Source organism: Corvus kubaryi, unplaced genomic scaffold (genome assembly GCF_017639235.1).
Source record: "Corvus kubaryi isolate FWS band 111438036 unplaced genomic scaffold, C.kubaryi_AGA036_p1.0 37391, whole genome shotgun sequence".
Classification (NCBI taxonomy): Eukaryota; Metazoa; Chordata; class Aves; order Passeriformes; family Corvidae; genus Corvus; species Corvus kubaryi.
Window position 1 is genome coordinate 6,600,433 of NW_024581130.1, and position 21,038 is coordinate 6,621,470.

Genomic DNA, 21,038 nt, shown 5'->3' on the forward strand with positions numbered 1-21,038 from the left:
TACATGAATTCATTATCTGCTTCAAAACAATTTATTCAGAAGCAATGGAACAGAAACAAATTAAAATCTCCCTTTAGATTTTACTCAGGAAATATATTCTTTTATAGGTCTTTGACTCCAACCTTCTGACAGCTAAAATTAACTTTGCATTACTGAAACAGATAATGCACTGTCCTTACTCTATTCAGAGATAATACAGTAAATACTGATTAGGTTTAACACATGAGGTTTAGAGGAGAAACATTCCTTAATTTATATTAGTTTGTATTTGGGAATGACGTCTAGCTGCCCATCAGGCTTCACTATTTCCGAACTTTATTTAAAGTCATCATGTCAGCTTTAATATTTTTTGGTTGTGGGGTTTTTCTAGTGCTTCTGTGTATATGCATTTATAAAAATATTGCTATAAGTCACCAGAATTTAATAATAAACATTCTCTTTATCTCCTGCTGCCTGCCAGACAGCTTGCTTGTACAGAAAAAAAAAAAAAAAACCATGCTATTTCAGATTAAATCTGTCGTGTATTTTCAGGGAATGTAATAATCTTCATACAGTAGCAGAAAAATGATGACTTTATAGTGCCATAAAATGTGTCCTTTTCCCAGGATTTTCAAGACTGCAATATGTAGGTTAATACAATCAAATCCCAGCTACGTAATGTGGCTCACAGTGATGAGGATGATGTAAAACCACCATGTGCATTATAGGTAAGGTGGACGGTTTGGTGGCTTTTTTAAGCAATCCTGTCCCTTTTCACTTTTGGGAAGACAACTTGGTCAGTGCACAAATTTTTAAGCCCCTGCCATGTCCCACAGTCCACTTGCTCAACACCCCTGACCACCCCGTTTATTCCAAAGGCTCTGATATATTTCTTAATTCAATCTTGACAGTGAAATTGTAGCTCATGAAAACAATCCATGGTGGTTTGTGAGCCAGTGCCTGTGCATATTAAACCAGCACTTGACCAGATTGGGTTTTTTACAGTTCAGTCAGGTATGCCTTGAGAGCATTATCAGGGATAAGTGGTAGGTATTTGAATAATAAGCACTCTATGTCTGCCTCTGGGATGAAACACAAAGCTCCTCAGGCAGTCTGCAGGGCTGTAAAGCTCAGTCAGAATGTTTGGTATTTTGTTCTGCTGCAAGCAGCCACAGTTTACTTAGACACCAAGCTATTTTTCTGATCCTTTTTCCCTGGCAGCAGTGGTGCCTCATCAGCCCATGTAGCCAGAGGTGTTATTATTCCCATTCTCTTTAACTCCCCTCTCTGACCTATATTCACTCATCTGTTTGTTAGTCTTTCACTTATAAATAGACTTTAAATGTTACTGTGTGAATTCAAACTTATGTTAATAGGTAACACCACCCACTCCTACTAAATAGAAATACTATTTTTCACCATCTTACAAGCTTAGATCCATAATTAAGATAAATTTCAAGCACACTTTAAACATCTCAGTCCCAATGCATGCACATTTCAGAAGTGCTCTTATCAGTAACTTGGTGATAATTATTTTCTTCTTGCAGTTACAGAGGTGAATTTTATTCCTGAAAAACAGAGTTGCTTTTCAAACGGCAAAGTTAATCTCCCCATCTATTTGAAATCCTACTTTTCATTTAAAGCAGTGACAGTTTTGACCTTGCTTGCTCTGTGGTGACTCCTTTACAAAACCAAATGCACCAGTCAAGCCAATGTTCAGCAGCATGTAAGAAGCCAAAGGGTTTGGAGGTGTAGTACCTCAGTTAAAAATAGTCACTAGAGGCCAAAGTGCAAATTAACATGGAAGTTACTTAAGGGAAACCAGGACTTCCCATTCCAGTTTAAGATATTCCTATATACAGAGGCATATGCCATTTTCTACACAGGAGACACATGTACATGTAGCATTTAGTCTTCATTCAGAAAAGGAAAACATTAAAATTGTAGAACAGGCACCTGAAGCCACATAGAAACTGTCTCTGTGCAGCACACCAGCAAAAAGAAGCCCAGCCACCTAACCAGGTGGTGTAGATGGTATGAGGCTGCTCAGACCTGGCACCCCCTGGAGCAAACATAATTTAACAATAACTAATTTTTTGGAAAGAAATTCATGGAAAATTGCTGCATGGCCAGGATGTTCCTGAAATGTCAGGAGAAAATGAGGTAGACCAGAGAACTTCCAGGAGGAAGTGCTGCCTGCACTGCATTTGTACACATATCCATAGGCATTGGGACAATTTTCTGCCCTTTAGTTCTTATCATCCCTTCATTTGCAAGAGCCAAGAACAGAGGTAAAGACTGTCAGTATGAGTGTGCTCAGAGGACAGCAGCTGGAATGAGACAATTCTCTAGGAAGGCACGATTCGTCACAGCAACTCATTTTACTCAGTTTCATGGTCAGCAAAGGAAGCCAACCCCAAGTTTGAGCCCCAGACCAATCTCCAGTGTGCTTCCAGAGCCAGACACAGCACCTGCTGGGCCAGTCCATTTGCCAGTTTTATATAGTGGGAAATGCTGCAGCCATGACCCACAGGCTGAAGCAATATTTGATTTGAGCCTATAATCACCTCTCAGAGATGCTCCCTCAGGTTGGCAGCCCTTGTGGCACCAAAACATAGTTATTGTATATAATTCTTATCACATGGTTGGGGTTTTTTCATGTAAAAGCTAAAAAGATGAAAACCCATGTCCTAGCCTGATGGAGTAATATTTTCACACCATAAACCCTTGAATTACACGGCTGTAATATGGCATGTCAGAATTTGAAGATACAAAGGATGTTCTTGGAGGGGGACAGATGTGGTGCTGCCCTGTGTGATTACTCCTGCTTTGCAGCAGGCTCAGGCATAAAACCTCTAGGCTTTGGTGTTCAGGTTTGTCATGCTAGAAATTGGCTTGTTCTCTAAAAGAGAAAAATTTAGCCCATGAACAGTGTGGATAATAAAACAGGAGGCAAAAAGGCAACACAGTCAGAGTGCAAGGGCAGCATCTCCTCAGGAAAATGAGGGAAAGAGGGAAGAGAGCTTGAGTGAAACCTGACAGCAGAGGATTCATGAGGCATAACAGTTCACAATATCCCACAGCCTTTTCTAGCTCTCCTAGAGGAGAAATGGAGGTTGCTTTTACACATTGGGATCAAAATTTAGGAAAGAAACAAGAGTAGGTCTGGAGGAAGTCCTCTCCCCTGCATCTCATAGCTAATGGTAGCAAAGTCAAGCAGCCATTCATCAGGCCTGTGGGTAAGACAGCATTAAATAGGAAAATTGTATATCTCAGATTAATTCCTATAATTTTAAAATATTATCCTGCTAGTTAAATAAAAATAAAATGTATTCTTTCTGAATCAATTTTTTTTTTCAGATTTTTCCAGGATTCTAAATAAGATAACAGCAAAGGTCATAAAATGATATGTATTAATATTTATACATATAAACGATAGCAAGACTTTTAAGAAACACATTTTACATAGAGTGCAGCCAAAATTTAAACCATAAGTTTCCTTAAATAAGTGTAACAGTAAGAGATGGTATTCAAGGAGTTTAGACAAATTATCAGACTGATATTTCTAGATGCAAAGTCATTAAAAATATCTTGAGAATGATCTCCAGATTAAAAGTGACACACTGAAGGATGACTTAATTTATTCTCTGACATTGAGTAAAGTAGGTTTCTCTTGCCCAGAAATATAAAATAAATAACTGCAAACACCCAGAGTGAAAATTCTAAAGGAAAAAATGATCAGATTGTAAAAACACAAAGGTTACATAAGCAACATTTTTAGACATATTTGGGAAGGTATTACTTTTACCCCACAGCGAGTTAGAAGTGCTCATGGTGTTTTTAAGTGGTGTTCATCACCATAGATTTTTTTCCAAAATCCAGTGAAGGCCTCTGCCCCAACCCCCACGGGCAGTGGCCTTAGGTGTTAGCAGTGCACAGCCCTTTGTTTTTGCTCTTCACCTTCCGGATATCAGCTTTTCGCATCATCTTATCACTTCTGTAATTCAGAGATGGGCTCTCAAGTCAAGAACAGAGATCACACAGAGGGACAAGACCCTCACTTAAATGACCTCAGAGAGTTCATAACTGATACTAGAACAGAAAGAGGACTAAAACTCATTTTAAGATCCAGAGGCAAGTGTCTAATCCTGAGGTCTTTATTTTCCTTTCCCTTTCTTTACCAATTCATCCTAAGGCACAAAATCAGCATGACAACTCTCTTTTGTTTTGGTTTGGTTTTTTGCAAAGCTACAGGAAGTCAAAAATCACAGAGTGGAAAATATGTGGATAGATTTAGGCATCGGCACCTGAATGAATTTCATGATGATTACTTTCCTCTCTAAGGTATGAAGCAGTAATTCTGTTTCCCTTTTCACTCTTCTTTAGCAAACCTGGAGATCCAATAATGTCATACAACATATTGCAATGTGACAACAAGAGTGCTGATATGTCCTATACAGGCATTTGTCATTTTAAGTGTGGGATGGTTTTTCAGTATATTCAACAACACTTAAAAATATTTGCCTAAATTAGAATTTTTTACCTTCTGCCGTGCAAATCTAGATTCTTTTCATCCATACAGGGACAGTCAAGCTAAAAGGAGCTGTTATCAACACTAACAGATATATTCTGCAGGAAATAGAAATCCCTATGCAAATGAACAGGATGCAGAAGGAAGATACTATATTCTGTTGCATGTACAATAATAGGGATGCCAGTTTGACCAGATGTTTATAATTAACTAAAGAACAGCCAGACTACTACAAATATTGTAGTGCTCCCTGTTCTATTCAGAAACATGCACATTCAGAACTAGAATACTCTGTTCATCCATTCCTTTTGAACACAAGAATTAACTAGTGCTACAGGAAACAGAACTGAAGGGATACCCCCCAAAAAAAAGGTTTATAGACTCATGTTAAAGTTTATCTTATGTTTGGAAGGGAGTAGTCTGTAACCCAGATAATGCTGTTATTTTCATGTATTGCTCCCAGGGCTTCTAACAATGCTTGGGACACATTTTGAAGAAATAACTAATCTAGAATATTAGGCATGCATCACTTTTCCCTGCTCAAAGCATCTGGAATAACTGCAGTGCTTCTACATATTTCCAGGTTCGTTGTTACTAGTGACTTCATAGCTTAGACATGACAATGGCTGGCAGAGAGAGGGAATGATTCCAAAAGTAATTTTGGAAGTGAAGAAATTGAAGGTTCTATTGTATGTTTGATAATGATGGCCATTAAGTCAGAATTTAGTAAAATTAATTATATTTTAATTTAGTAGAATTATCTACTAAACAAAGCGCTTCCTTAACTTTTTGCACAGTTTACCCTTTGGTTTTTTCCTCAATGCATTACCTTTAATCCCTGGTGTAGAACCAGCCTAATTGTTTATATTTAACTTATTTGAAACTTGCCATGACTTGTAGAACTGAAAAAAGGTACTATTTAAAGACACTAGGCACTGAACCTGACTTTTAAAACTATATACTCATTTTTTTCCCTAGAAGTTTCATTTGTTGGGTTTTTTTCATTTTTAACCCTTCCTGAAGGTGTCAATATCTCCTGAGCTGCAAGTCCTTTTCTAGAACAACGGTTCAAGAACAGACAATTGTAAAATGTGTTCTTGATTGTGGCACAGCCCTGACAACTCAGCCCTAAACCCAGAACATCTCTGGGCAAACTGGAGGAACAGCCCATTTAGAAAGAGAGAGCCATTCATTGTCCAGAGTGAATTTCAAAGCACTACATTGAGTTAGGAATAATCACCTGTGTAAAGCAGGGCTGTGAGGGACTCTGCAGAGAAGGATTTAAGGGATCACAAGCTGGACATGAGTCAACAATGCCGTGCTATTGGAGAGGAGAAAAAAAAACCTAAAATATTATAGTGTAATGCATAAAACATCACCCCAGACCACTTTGTTCATTTTTGACTGCTTTAGCAGGGTCAGGGACATACTAAAAAGCACCCAGAAAGGAACAAGGAAAAAATTCAAATAACTAGAAAATGTGGACTAAGAAGAAATATCAAAGAGATCAAGTTCTTTAGTCTAAACAAGGGAAGCACTGTTGGAAGCCTGAAGGCTGGTGCAGTGAGGGAGGAACAGAAGCAGTCTCCATGCCCACCCAGAGCGCAGCGTGCCCGGCAACAAGGAGGGTTTGGCTCCAAATTCTCACTGTGCTGGGACATGGTGCCTAGGAATTGTTTCTTTCTATTGCTGGAGTGCCTTTAGCAAGGGAAATGTAAATATTTGTCAGATGTGACAGTAACACTGACTGGTGTGGTGAAACACTCAAGATTACTGCTCAAAACCAGTTTTCTATCAGATTATATTTCTGCCTCACATATACTATTTTCACAATGTGAGTTTTGCCTTCACAGAAGCTTAAAGCTGCGACACATAACTGGGTGTTTGGCTAGTGTAAATAAAAGGCTTTAAGAGGTAATAACTCCTTGAATTTTATTTTTGTCAACAGCACAAAGACTCTTGCCAAACACCAAAACCCAAACTTGCAGTCCTTGGAAGTCTATCTTTGCTCTTTTCTGGCAAACAACAAATACTCAGAGTTTCACATAAGCTTCTATTTAAAAGATAATCATCAAGCATACTTACACCCTTATTTGTGTTTTACCTACTTCATGTCCCCTTTTTGATCCCCTAACACTTCACACTCAACTCATTGTCTGGGGACAAAACATCCTCTGCAGTTTACCAAAGCTGAGGTACCTACTTGTCGGAAGAACGCTCCTGCAGGAAGCAGGGAATGCTTTACACTCAGGGCTGGTTATTGGGTTTCAGAGAACATAATTCCACACTTGGGAGGCAGTAACTTCTTAATTACAGTCCTCTGGGGAGTGGGAGGAATCAAAGCATGTCTGAAAGGGACTTGACACAAGTAGCCAGAGCGGCCTAATCCCATCAGAGGAGAAAGCACTTGATCTGTGCTCCGGCAAGCGCCCAGCCTTCTTCAGGCACTCTGTAATTAAGTACTTAAGATTGCTCCCCTCAGTGCACTTCTCTGCTGCTGCTCTTCTATCAGCTTCATCACTGAAATCACCAGCCTGGTTAACCAGCCCTGATTTCTGCTTCCTGCCCTGTGCACGCTCCAGTTTCAGTGGCTGGGGGTGGGATGGTGGCTAAGGCACCGGGCTGGGGGTCAGCTCTCAGCTCCTGCACGGCCCATATCACACACACTCGGGGTTTTGGGTGTCTATCATGAGGCACGTCAGCTGAATGCCCACAGAAATTCCGAATGCATGAAATTATCCTTGCAAGAATCACTTTTTTTAGAGTTAGGGACTTTTAAAGGCCTGGACGTTGGAAAGAACTCATGATTAAGAACAGTGTTGAAGCACATGTTAGTTTCATTTATTTCAAAGTATCATCTGAGTTTAAAAAGAACTAAAACACATTGCTGCATCAGGACATGTGACTGACTAAAAAAAGGGAATATCCACACCACTTCTAAAGTGTGTCAGTTAGAAAGGAATGCAATTATTCATTCTTCAAGCAGCAGCCAACCTGCAGCTCATGGCAGTTAGGAACAGGCACTTTCTCCAGGCATACTTTTCCATGATTGTCCATGCATCCATTTCATGCACTTTCCTGCTTATTGCCTAGCCCGAGTGCCAAACAAAATAAGTATCTTGGTGTTGAAAGAGAAGACACTGATAAAACCAAGGGTGGCTTCCCTTACAAAGCAGTGTGAAGCAGGCACTTGTTTTAGCTGAGGAACAGAGTGCTGCCCAGCCCTCCAACCACCACCAATCCAGAGATCACTTTGTGAACCACTGTTTCAGGTCATTTTCCCTACAAAGGCCTCATTTCACAGTGGGAAATAATGTAAGAAACTTTCAGGGTTATTATCTGTAAGTTCAGCTTCTGGGAATACAGCAAACCACCAAATCTATGAAAACTAGGTACCATTAACACTGCCAGAGATGTCCTCTGATGTGGGTAAACTCATCCACAGCTAAAACAGCATGGAAGGCAAAGAAATTGCAAGCACTTAACATCTCTTTATATAAAATGGGTCATTTTTAATGCTACGACCAAGAAAAGAAAAAATGAATGAAATAATATATTTTTTTTTTTTAATTATAACCTGCAGAAAACTAAACATTTTCAGACATTTTTACCAGTCTTGAACTTTGGCACTAGAAAGACACACTCCACAGGGCCGGTGCCTCATTAATACAGCCCCAGCACTGCAATCCATGAAGGAAGAAATGGGGGAGGAGGACTGTGCTAATTTAGCTCTGAGTTCCACAGAAGAGAATGTCACACTCACTCCCCCTCAGCAGTGGGCTTTTCATATGGCTGCATCCAGGATGGCTGGTGGCTGAAAAGAGAAATTGCTGCTGCTGAGAGAGAGCAAGTCAGTTACTCATCAGCCCAGTGCCTTTTTGCTGCTGTCCTTAACAATAGTACACCTCTTGCCCTGTTAAAATACTGTCCCTATTACCTACTCCAGGTCTGGGTTGAGATAGAACAGAACGATTGAACATGTTGATTTCATGTTGTAAGTTTTTGTTCAAGAGGTCTACCAAAGTGAAAGATCTTTGTGGTTTCTCAAGAACAGGTTTTGCTTAACAGCCCTTTATCCTTTAGTGAACAAAGGGAGTCAAATATGTGTTCTGCTGTGAAGCTTGTAGGCAATACCAGCCAGATATATATTACCTGTACTTACCCTGTGCTGCTTTCTCTACTGCAAGATACAGCCTAAGATTACTCCTTTTCTATTTTCCCATCAGATAAAACAGAATGGTTGTTTTCAGCTTGGGGTCTGCAAACCTTTTCGTGAAGAACTTCTAAGAGATCCACTCAAAACAATTAGGCAAAAAAACAAACCCACCACACTACTAGTGCATGACATCTGTTATCACATGGGGACCTGCATTTCTACTGAAAGATTTTTAGTAGTCTACAAATTTACTGGAGAAAAAAAGAAGTTTAAAACCACTGCAGAAGATAAATACACCAAAAAAATATCTGCATGGTCAATAGCAGAGAACAGATAATCCTTGCGAGAGACTATGAAAATGAAAATTAAAATAAAAGAATATGCACAGAAGTACATCCATTGGGATCTTATTGTCTAAAATAAAGTGTCTAAAATAAAATAAAAAGGAGGTCTGATAAAAGTACAAGAAAAATTGGGGAATATCAGATGTTAACAGGAAGATTAACAAGGAAACCACGCCATGGGCTAACTGGCCACGAGTTGCTCTATTTACAAATAATGGAACCTTAACAGAAGGGAATAGGCAGGAAGGCAAGCCAACATTTTATACCAGTTATTTATATCAGTTATTAATGCACTGACAGTCTGAACATTAAGTTAAGGTTCCATAATGAGGCTAACAGTCTGTGGAGATGGTTCAGTCATAAGACTGTTCTCAGCTTAATGGGTGCCATAACCATTAAAGATGAAACACTATTTGGAAGGCAGAGCAGATACAAAGCAGAAGAACATCACAGCAAACAAAAAAAGACTCTTGTTCCATTCAGGCTTGGCACTGCACAGAAGGATGAAAAGAAAACACAATACTAGTTTTCTCCATATCTCCCACTGTTCTCACTTCTGAAAACTAAAGCTGAAGACACTCAAAAGCCAACCATAGCTTAGGGAATAAGTCTTCCATGGTTCCCTCTCTAGTTAATGGATAGAGAAATTTCCCCTGAAAGAATAAATCAGAGCAGAAACTTGCCTGCAATTTTTTGTATCCTCTAGGATAATAGATTAGAAGTTTCTGACGTGACAAAAGACAGAGCTTCAACACAAAGGGACCTGGCCATAAATTTGAGGACTGAGCAAACAACATCATGGCGTTCAACACAGCCAAGTTCAAAGCTGTGCACTCAGGGAAGAAAAACCCCAGGCCCCTGCAAGGACAGGAAACCAAATGGGCTGATATTAGCCCTGCCAAAAAGGTCCTGGGGTTTCCCTGGGTGCCAGATTAATATAAACCAACACTGCACTTGTGTCACAAGTAAGGCAAATGACCTCATTAAAAAAAGCATGTCCAGCAGGTCTGGAGGTTATCATCCCACTCCAGACAGCACTGATCAGGCCACGCTTGCAGTACTTCAGCCACTTCTGGGAAGAAGGGTGAGATCAAGGTGGATGTGGAGAAAATGGAGATGGTCCAGTTGCTGAGATGGTCAGGGCTCAGGGCACATGGCCTGTGAGGAGAGGGTGAAGAACAGGGATTGTTCCATCCTCAAAGAAGGGGTGATCCATCAGACTAAAGAAGGAATGATCTAGTACAACTATTTGTAAGGAGGTTAAAGGCCACGAAGCCAAACTGGTTTTGAGAGTGGCACGCAAAATAACGAAGGATGACAACATTCACAAACATTGCCTTGATAGGTTCAGGCTGGACACTAGGAAAAACTTCCTCACTGGCAGGACAAGGCAGTGCTGTTATCCACAGAGCTTGTAATGTCTCTGTTTTGGGGGATTTTCAAAACTCCTAAATACAAAGCCATGGCTGACCTGTTCTCCAATGGCAGCAAGCCTCCAGCCACAAAGAGGAGGCTGGATGGTGGATGAGGCAACTTCCAGCTGCCCTGTCCAGCCAAGACCTCTGTAGGATCTGTAGGATCAGCCTCATACCTCACAACAGGAAAAAGAAAGCCTTTGAAAATAACGTGGCACAGAATACAGGTATTCATCAGCTACAATAGGAGTCTCTACGTAATAACCAAGTGAATGGTGGCAGTAAATTTCGAGTGGTTATTGCAGGGGAACAAACTAAGCATGGGGGATGGTTAGCAAAATAGACCTAGACATCACATGACTGGTAACTGTAGGTCTCAAGTCTTTGGCAGTATTTTTTTTAATCGTTTTCAATGGTAGAATATGAAATTTAAATGAGATTGGATTTTAACCAGCTCTGCATGTCCACTATAGGAGGTGGAAACTGCATATTTAGTAGTAAAGTAATCTGAATACATGCCCAGAATTCAAAATAAAAGAGGGGTGCTTGAGGTTTTTTGAAAATATTTTAAAGTTTATTTAGCAGAGTCCTCACAGTCCTCTCCCATATTTGTGGTGGGTTTTTTGTACTTCTGCATTGCTTGAATAACACCAGATCCAGAAATGTTGCAAAACAGTAAGAGACGGTATTTCCAGCTATTGGACTTAGCTTAAAGCATGAACTACAATATTTGACACCCCAAAGAGAGCTTGTTCCTCAGAAAGTTTTGGAAGTTCAAGTGACTTACCCAGTATTTGTTGTGTAAACACCCAAAATTGCCAAGGCTTATCAGAACAGAACTGCTTTGTGACTAACACAACCCTGACCATCCATTTCATATCGAGAGATTGACTGAAGCACAGTGCAAACAACAGACTAAATAATACATGTCCCTCTTCTTGCTTCTGTGTCGCTCTTGGGACTACTGTGGTGTGAAGGTTTTATCAGAAAGACTGCAATAGCTTCAGAGACAAAGGAAGGAATGAGCTATAAAGGCCATTCCATACAAACTCTGCTAAAGCTCATTGTTAGCATCTCCAAAACGATCAGCTTTCATTTCTGAAATTCAGACCCCCCTTCTCCCCCCAAGAGTACATTCTCCTAGGGTGAATCTCCGTAGTAGTGCTCCTGTTTTTAAGCACTGCAGGGTAGAGTAGCATTTCTGAATAACCTCTCAGGAGATCACAGCAGGATAACTGCTGCCCTGTGTTTCTGATCTGTACAGCTGTACAGGGTAAATGAAGTGGCAATTGGTGGCTTGCTTGGATGTGCCAGTATGGGCAGTAATATGGGGATAAAATTGCTCTGTGCTGACCAAATTAGAAATGAGTAGCTGAACGTACTTGAATTTATGCCAGTAGTCTTAGTAAGGTAGGGCAGAAACTGAGCAGTGACTTATGAGATCTGTCAACATCACCCAAGAGCTTGTTTTATAAATAATAGTTGATTGGCAGCATCTCAAAGAGTAAAAGACAGAAAGATTAATCCCCAGTTAAAGGACTTAGCAGCGTTGCTCCTTGTGGAAGAAAGGATCAATTACAAGCGACGAGGTGCCTGTGCAACACGCTGCCGGGAAGCTCGTGGTTGTGCACGCTTTGGAGAGGAAAGGGCTCTGGGGTGAGAAAGGCACCTCACACATTTATACTGGGACAGGCTGGGAGAGGGAAGTGAGGGGGCTGCTCAGCCAGAGGCACCGCACTGCACGGGAAGCAGCAGCACACAAACCAACCCAGAAGGGCTTTCTGAGCCAACGTCAGAGTTTCTCACACCGTGAGTGCAGACAAGTGCTACAAACAGTGAGCAAACGTCCACAAAGTACATACACTGGAGTTCTGGCTGACTCACTTTAACATATAGAACATGCACCTTCCTAAATAACTTCGTGAGGCTCATCCAGAGCTGTAGCAAAATCCTGATCTTTTATGGGGAGACCACTGTTGGGAGAAAGACCCAAAAGGCCTGCAAAGAGAAGTTTCTAGTGACTATGAAGTACGCACTTCAAAAGAAAGAAATCAGATTTCTCCATCTGTTTTTACCTAGCACACAGGAAACACGTTCTTAGGTAATGCACTGAATGATCAGGAAAAATACCCTGACTATTCTTCCAAGCCCTACAGCTGTCAGAGACAAAAATACTAATTTTGCCTTCACTAAATAAATCAGCACCTTAAATAATTCAATCAATTAACAAGACAAGCCTATAGCTAAAGATAGCACCATGAACAATGGGTAGTAAAAATTGGGAGAATTCTCTTTTCTTCCCTCTGAAGGTCTCTGCTGTAAATGTCAGGTGGGAGGCATTATTGTGTTATACGCAAATAGCTTTCCTCACTTAGGAAACGTGCCGATACAGATAATCAAATTCTAGCTATGACCAACCCACTTCAACACAGAGGCAAAGCCTCCCACAACAGGATCCCTCCAGCTATAAATTTTTATACCCTGTGATGAACAGCAATGCTTTATATCCAGAGATCCCACACTTGATCTATCAGCATAACTACTGGTGTTATTTCTGAAAGGCCTAACTGGCCTTTATGAAATTACACAGCTGTATTTCTGCTTATCAGTGATTAACTACCAAGAGCATTGCAAAGACCTAGGTCTTAATGAAGTTCTACAGTCTACCCACTGATTTGCTGAGCACACAGGATCCCCAAGCAGCAGATAGGTGTTGTTTGATGATAATTTTGCAGAAGCTCAGCAATAGTTTAGCAAAGCATGCACAGCATGAGACCAATGCAGGATAGATAAACCATGGATCTATCAGGCCATCTATTGCCCAAGAACCCAAACTAATAATCATAAAATCACAGAAAGTTCCATTTTCTTTTTGTCATACCCTAAGGCAGATTTCAGCATTCGCCTCATCCTGCTCACGACAAAACTCAGGTCAGCTCTCTTTTCCCTTCTTGTGCCTTCTCTACCTGAGAAATGAGGATGAGTATAGACAATCTGGGCTCCAGGTCTTGCATTAGATAGAAGATTAAGCCCTACCTGGTGCTAGAAACATTTTGCATGCTGGAAGACTTGTATCTGCCAGCCTCTCACAATCTCTTTCCTACCAGAACTAGAAGAAAGAGTTGTTATGGCACCAAAGGAGAAAGGAGACAATTTGCTAAGTTATATGCCTGCTTATCATTTCAGTTTAGTTTCCTTTCAGGCTTTGTCACAACTTTGTCATTACTCTCTACAATTTTCTAGAATTGCCATAAAAAAGTCAAAAGTTGCTGCTTTAAAAGAATATTTCAAGGTTGAAGCAATGTTCTAGAGTGAGACACTGCACCCTATAGTTCTTCTTTAGATGCCTGCAATCACCACTGACTCAATTTATGGAGATGGTAACCTGGGGAGAAGAGCCATCAGCTGCAGTGGTCAAACGACCTTTTACTCAGGGAGCTGCACTTGAAAGAAAAAAGGTACAGAAGGGCTGCACATCTACTGTCCTTTTCCTTTTCTTCCAATTCATTGAAATGTAGCCCCTTTGGGGTTTGTCCTTTGCAAGGCAGATGGTAAATCCATGCAGCAAGTAGCTACGCTGTGCCTTTAATGGTAAAGTACAAATAATCACTCATTATCACACGTATCATGAATTTCATGAATATCATTAAAACACTTTGTCTATGGACTAACAGATTAACAGAGATTTCAAGCAACCTCCTGTTCTGTTACTTTCTATTTAAAAGTAAGGAATCTCTAACTCAATTCTGTTAGTCTCCCACTCAACATTCCCTTAAGCCAGGAGCAATCCTCACAGGGACTTTTAGCCAGGGTAAAAGAATTATTTTAAGAGAATAGATAATCCAGCGTGAGATGGAGATTTCCTCCATGGAAACGCAGAGGGAAGAAACTGTGAAGTTATTTTGTGAAAGCAGTTTGTTTCATTTGTATTGAACATGAAATTAAATGCTCCAAGCAGCACTGAAAACAGTAATTATCTTCATGTAATATCAGTGACATTTTTCATCGCAGCATGCATGGTGTTGGGTCTTGAGCTACAGCAAAATAAAAAGCAGCCGGGGGGACTGGCTGAGAGGGAAAGGGGAGGTGTTTGATTTGGCTCCATTGGTTGGTTTGGGTTTTTTTTAATAACTTAAAATTTCAAACCCCATCACCTGTCAGGTATTCCTGAACAGGAATTAATCTTCCTTGATGCCTTCTGGTTTGACTCAAGCAATTTAATTCAGAATGCTGATGCTCTTGCTGTAACCAGGCTGGTAGCAGAGCCTTCCAAACCCGTCACCAAGACATTACAGTGATACTGCATCTGATTCTCACCTGAGGTTTTTGAGACACCACCCACTCCAACTGGAATATCAGTCTCTGCAAATTCAGACCTAGACACATCCACTTCAGGGACTGTGCCCTGCACTCTTCTGCACAGTCTGTGGCATTCCCAGAAGAGAAAATTTCTTACTGGAGGCATAGGCTGTCGGAGAACAAAATAACATTTAATGAGTTGGGAATAAGAAGTTTTGCAACATTATTTAAGTATTGTTTAGGATATTTTCCATTCCAGTGACTTAGAGGCAGAGATATAAAGGCAACTGATTTACTTAAAAAAATGTTTAAATCTACCAGACTTTCCAGAACACAGAACTCTGGCAACTTTTACCGCTCTTTTCTTTATCCTTCATTTCCAAAGATTTTACAAGCCAAAAGACTTTCTCCTCTCTAAGAGAAAGCAGCTGTGTGCTTTACAGGACTCGATAGATTACCCTGCCATGTTTTCTAGGAGATCACAGTGGTTTCAGTGTATCAGGCTGTCCTCAGCTGACAGAAGGCCATAAATCTCCTCTAGATTTACTGCCTCTCCCTCCAGGGAAGGGAGAAATCACCACGAGAAGAAAAGGTTCAAGCACATAAAGGGGAAAATCCATCCAAGCAGGTTCAAGTTTCAATATTCAGGACAGTATGGGAAGGGAGGGATCCCTCTGGAGCTCATAGTACAGGCTGTGGATTGCAGGAAGGACATGCTTGCAGCACCTCTTCAGCAAAATCCGTGTTATTTCCAATGGTTTGGTTCCTAAGGGCAGTGACATGAATGAGACAGCCTCATGCTGTGCTGCACTTTCAAGAGAGGTTGCATTTATTTTGTCCATGGGTGGATAGTACTGCTTCCAGATCCACACACCCAGTGGCAGAAGTTCCATCCATTTAAACAGAATGGAGCAAAATACATGTTTTTAAAGAGAAAAAAGTCACACACGGCATGGGTAGGCTATGTCCTGTCTCTGTGAAAGCAGAGAAGTAGAAAGAAGGTGCAGGATCGTTGACAGTAGATTGCCATTCATCAAAGCACAAATGTTTACAAACTCAAATTAATATTTTCAAAATGCTAGCACATCATGTAAATTAAGATGGAGCTCTAAGAGCCCTCAAATTTGAAGCCTCACAGTAGGCCGTTGCAGGATAGACAATCTGGTTATTTCAAGCAATTGAACCCTGCCAAGATTAACAATATTCGACAAATCAGAGGTGGAAAAGCAAGAACAGGATCAGCACTGATGCTGAGAAAATAGTTTTGCAAACTCTTGCATGATGATGAATAAAAGCACTGCTCCGAGAACAGAGCTGTCTGTAAGTCTAATGCTGAACGAGTACATGATGCTCTTAGCAGACAGCACATATTTATTTACAGAAGCTGCAGGAAACAGATCTAAACCTTGACGTGACTTCAGGCTTCCGGCAATCGGTAGTGCCAAATTAAGTTTGTCCTACAATGAACAAGATCTTGGCAAGTTCCCCAAGACACAAAGTGCTGAGCAATGGCATCCCTTCAGAAGGGATGACCACAGCCCTCAAGCAGAGATCTGCACCTCGAATCCCCTTGGATCCCAGTCAGTTTGGGACCCCCATGTCCGCCAGGTTCTCATTACAGCATCTGTAGCCCACAGAGTGATGCTCATTTCTGCTCAGTCAGTTCTAGCACAGGGGAATCATTAACTATTCTCCCTGCCCCCTTAGGACTTGAGCAGGCTCTCCTTGCACCTTTGGTGCACAGCAAGAATTAATAACAAGCAGAGCAGAGCCAGAGAGAACCAAAACCCTGCCAGCAGGACCTGTGGGAGGCGCTGAGTCTGAGATAAAGGTGGTGGATGCTCACCTGCTGGATCTACAGAGGCCTTGGAGGAAGACAAGTGCCCTGAGGGTGGATTGGGTGCTGTCCTGCTGCTAAGCTCTTTCTTCCCGATCAAAGTGGCAGTGAATGTTTTGGCAATTTACAGTGTTGGGCAGACTCCATGGAAAGGAAAAGGGAACACTATATCTCTGAACTTGACTCTCACATAGACTTAGTCTTCCCATTAATTAATAAACTAGGCTGCAGCAACCCTACCCTCGATATTTAAGTCGTGATGGGCCAGAGAGGTCCCTTTAGACTGGAAGGGCAGCACAGGAGAAGCAAAGCAGCAATCTTCCAACTGCAGTTTTCAGTAAGCACTCTGTCTGTAGGTTACATAACACATTCACCTGGACAGATAGATTCCACAGCTAATTACTACAGGCATGTCTTTATGCATACCCAAATTTAACTATCAGAAAAGGAAAGCAGCAAGTCTCTTAAAAAAAAGTTAAGCCAGTCTCAGTTTTTAAATTGCTATAAGGCTGTTTAAGGATGCTGTTCCAGTCCAGAAAGCTCTGGGGGGGAAAAAAAAAAATCAACCAGCCCTATCTTCACTTGTAACACAATCTAGTCTTCCATGAAGGGATTTGCTCACAAAAAAAAAAAAAAATTAATTTTTGTATCTTTCTCATCTCAGAATAAAAGAAACAAGTTCTTACAAGCATAACGCCTGACCACCAAGATTTTGTGAATAGCTATTAAATGTATCCACAAATTGCCTCTTTCATCTGCAAAACACTTTTAGAGCCTTCATTTTCTTACACATTGCTTCCATTGGCTGTTTGGTACAGGTCATTCTTCCTCCTCTGGGGCAGCTCAGCTTTGACTGCTCTGATGAGTAACTCCTGCCCACAGGAGTTTGCTTTCGACTGAGCTCTGCAGAGCAAAGTGATAACCAAAAAAGTAGACCAGCAGCTCATACTGTTCTACATGCTAGGTGCTCTCCCCCCAGCTGCTGTTACCTCCTGAGCACACAACTGGGATAAGAACTAAGAAGCCTCTTCCTTGCTATCTGACCTTCCATAATACCCTCCCCTAGCTCTATTCATGATGGCGTGGATATCCTACATTATTTACAGCTGAAAACTGTTTCTTACTGAGCACTTTATTCTTATGGAGTATATCCTTTGAAACTGCCAAAATTGTCTTCTGAAACAAATTAATTTTTGTAGCTTTGTAGTCTGGTAGTGTAAATCAAGGTAGTTGCCAGTTTTGGTCTATCAAAACAGTCTTAAAAGATGCAAGTTAATTTCTTTCAGGAAAACATATGCTATTCTGTGTTTACAGCAAAACCAAACTGCAGTTACATTCACTTTGCAGACCATGTGTAACAGCTGATGCCCAGCTCAGCTATATTCCCCTAAGTAAAAGCAAATCTTACAGGAATAAGGAAACACAAGGACTTATTTCCCTTTACATTTCTCTGAGATATTTAAACTCAGGGAATGCTGCTTGTGACAGCTGTCAATGGCTTCCAGGAGCTGGCACCCATTGTATCGAGCAGAGAACAGCATTTCTATGGCAACTGTCTCATCACATTTCAAAAAATGGACAAATAAGAAATATTCATCACCTCCTGCATTTTCTATTTTCTCAGTACCACCTTGTCTTTCCATTCTCCCAACTCTTTAGAGCCAAGATAGGAAGAGAACACCTTTCAGTCAAGCTCTATAGAAGTTTCTGGCTGTTTGGCCACTTGGTCATTAAAGCTCTGAGCTGATGCTGCCAGGAGATCTGTGTTATTACTCCTGCCTCTCCTACTGGCCACAGCAAGGCACAGACAGCTATAACTTTGAGTATCCCCCTTTTCCTAGGACATCAGGCTGCCAAGGACATCCAGTTTATCTCTGCCAGAGGTAAACATGGTCAATGCCATCCTAGGCTGGCTGCTACCAACAGCTGCATGGAGGAAGGCTGTGGTTCATCATCTTTTCCCCATTCTGGAGAAGCCTCCAGAAAGGCATCAGTCATGCTTGTTCTGCTCTTCTAAACACTCCTCTGTAATGCAGCTCATGTAACTCTGGAGAAATGGCTGTATGAGAAGTGCAGTCTGACAAGCAGGAGGGGCTGAAGAAACACATGACAGCAGCAGCCCCAAGGGGACTGACTGGCCTTTTTTCTGCATATTTGCACCTGTGCTTGCTGAGACTTCAGTGATTTGAATGCAAGGCAAAGCTGCTCAGATTTTATTCTGAGGAAGAAACGTAATGGTTATTTTTAACAAGTACTTCTCTGAAGTAGGAAAAGACCTGAAAATCTGGGGTTTTTTTTCCTTTTCTTCCCAAAATGGCCACTTTAGTATCCCCAGAGAGAGAAAAGTATTTAAAGCATCATGTGCATATACTCCATTCCCCTTTGAAAAGGACTATAAACAGCTACATCTCGTTCTGCAGCTCAAACTGGCTATCACAGAAAAGACAGGCAAACAACATGATTCAACCATTCTTACTTTCAAGGTCTTTTTTGAAAGATGTTCAAACTTATACCATTTTCAAGACTGAAACCCGTCAGTCACAACCCCCACATTTCTTCATGCTCTGTTCAAAACACAAGATATGTGATTGCTTCTATTAAGGAACTTCTACTAATTTTTTCAAAGAATGAGCAAGTTCTGTCTTGTTTCACTCTTTTGTTCAAGTTCTGAATAGTATCAGTGTGCTCAGACTTAGAAACACTGCACTGACCTGCTCTAAACATGGACAGGCGTTGGGACAGATTTTGTATTTCCAGACTTGCTGTGTACCACATGAACTCTGTTATCAGCTTTGCATACTGTATTTGTACTTGACTTACTTGGCTTACTACTGAAAATGTCATTTAAAAATAGTTGTTTTAAACATTTCCATTAGATGCATAATGGATCGCCTAAACCATTAGTCCAGCAAATTTAAAAAAAAAAATCATCAAGCCAGTAAAACATATTTCCTTAAAAAATTTCTCTCCTTATTTGTCCTTAAGGATCACTTATTTTGTATATGTGCACAGAAAATCTTTCAGATAATCTCGCTTTCCCCAATCATTTAGCATTAGCTGTATGCGAGGTTATATTCATTGTATCAATGAAATTGGTCGTCCTTTAGTACTTCCCACAAAAATTAAAGCAATAAGTCTTGTAATTGCTGCTCTAAAAATAGCTATATATTTATCACCAAAAAAAAAGGCATTACTAAGAAAATGCATAACACATTTATTGTTGTGCTGCAATGTTACTGCTTCACGCTGCAGCATTATGCTAATCAGCCTTCTTGCACAAATGAGGTTTATAGGATTTGAAATAGAATAAGATAACTGGAGAATGGATATTCTATTAATGACCAATGCCATTATTGCAGAACTAACATGATTATTGCAGAAACTAGCTCATCTATGCTGCACTGTGGTATCCCAGATGGAATTCTAGAGGATTGGACTGTTCTCTAAGGAAAAGAATGTCTGAAGAGGGCCTCCATCATCCTGTAATTCTTAAAATCAGCAGGGAATTCACAAGAAGTTCATACGACAAGGTTTTATACATATATATATTTCTGTATTTATATAAATATAGATATAAAGTAAGGAAAATTAGCATCAATACTCCAGTGTTGTTTGAGAGCACCCACTTACCTGTTGGCTCCTGAGGGCAGGCGATTCTGGGAGCATTTTGAAAGAACTAACCAGTTTGAGGAAGGCCAAGCAGAGGCTGGTGCTCAGGTACAGCAAGGTGGGCAGTGACACTGTAAAAAGTGAAACTTCCTCTGTTTCTGGGTGCACAGGTCTCAGAAATCCCTTCCAGCCATCCTTTCTAAACATGAAATAACTGCACAGTAACTCCCAAAGTTCTCCTTCCCCATAATACAATGCTGTCACTGCAATGCAGGAGCTTGAGGATGTATGGAGCAGCAATTTGAGGACTCATTAGATAGAAACATTCATTTCATTACTTGATAATTGGGAAAAGTCTTCTGCTAACCAATATTATCAAAAGTGCTATGATGCAGGAAATATTTATGACTCTCCTACTAAACCAATGCTTCCTACTAGCCTAGTACTTATAACCTTTAAATCCCAACCTCTAGGTCAAAGGAAGAAGCAGAAACTTGCAGTAAATTGTCAGGCAGCACAACTGAATGAACAAGACAACACTAATCTGATGATGAGGGGGTAAAAATTTGATAAGCCTTTCAGAACAGATGTTTCTTCAACAATCCCCCATTATGCTGGCAAAACAGTTAATGAAATTTTGCACCTGGCAAGAAACTTTAAACAACTCAATTGGACATTTCCTGCAGCAAAGTTTATAAAATACTTCTGCCTGAACTGAGGAATAAACCTACATAGGATGCTGCTTGACTTAATAAATTTTACAGTGATATAAGAAAGCTAGTCTTAACTGAAACTACGGGGAAGCCAGTCTAGCAGCATTCATTACCAAAAGTAACTTTCTGTAACTGTGAAATTACAAAAAATGCTT

At 40.6% G+C, this 21,038-nt stretch overlaps 1 protein-coding gene across 2 annotated transcripts in view; it reads left to right on the forward strand.

Moving 5' to 3' along the window:
* Positions 1 to 21,038, forward strand: part of HTR1F (5-hydroxytryptamine receptor 1F) — a 105,501-nt gene that overhangs the window by 59,708 nt on the left and 24,755 nt on the right. The window lies entirely within an intron of this gene.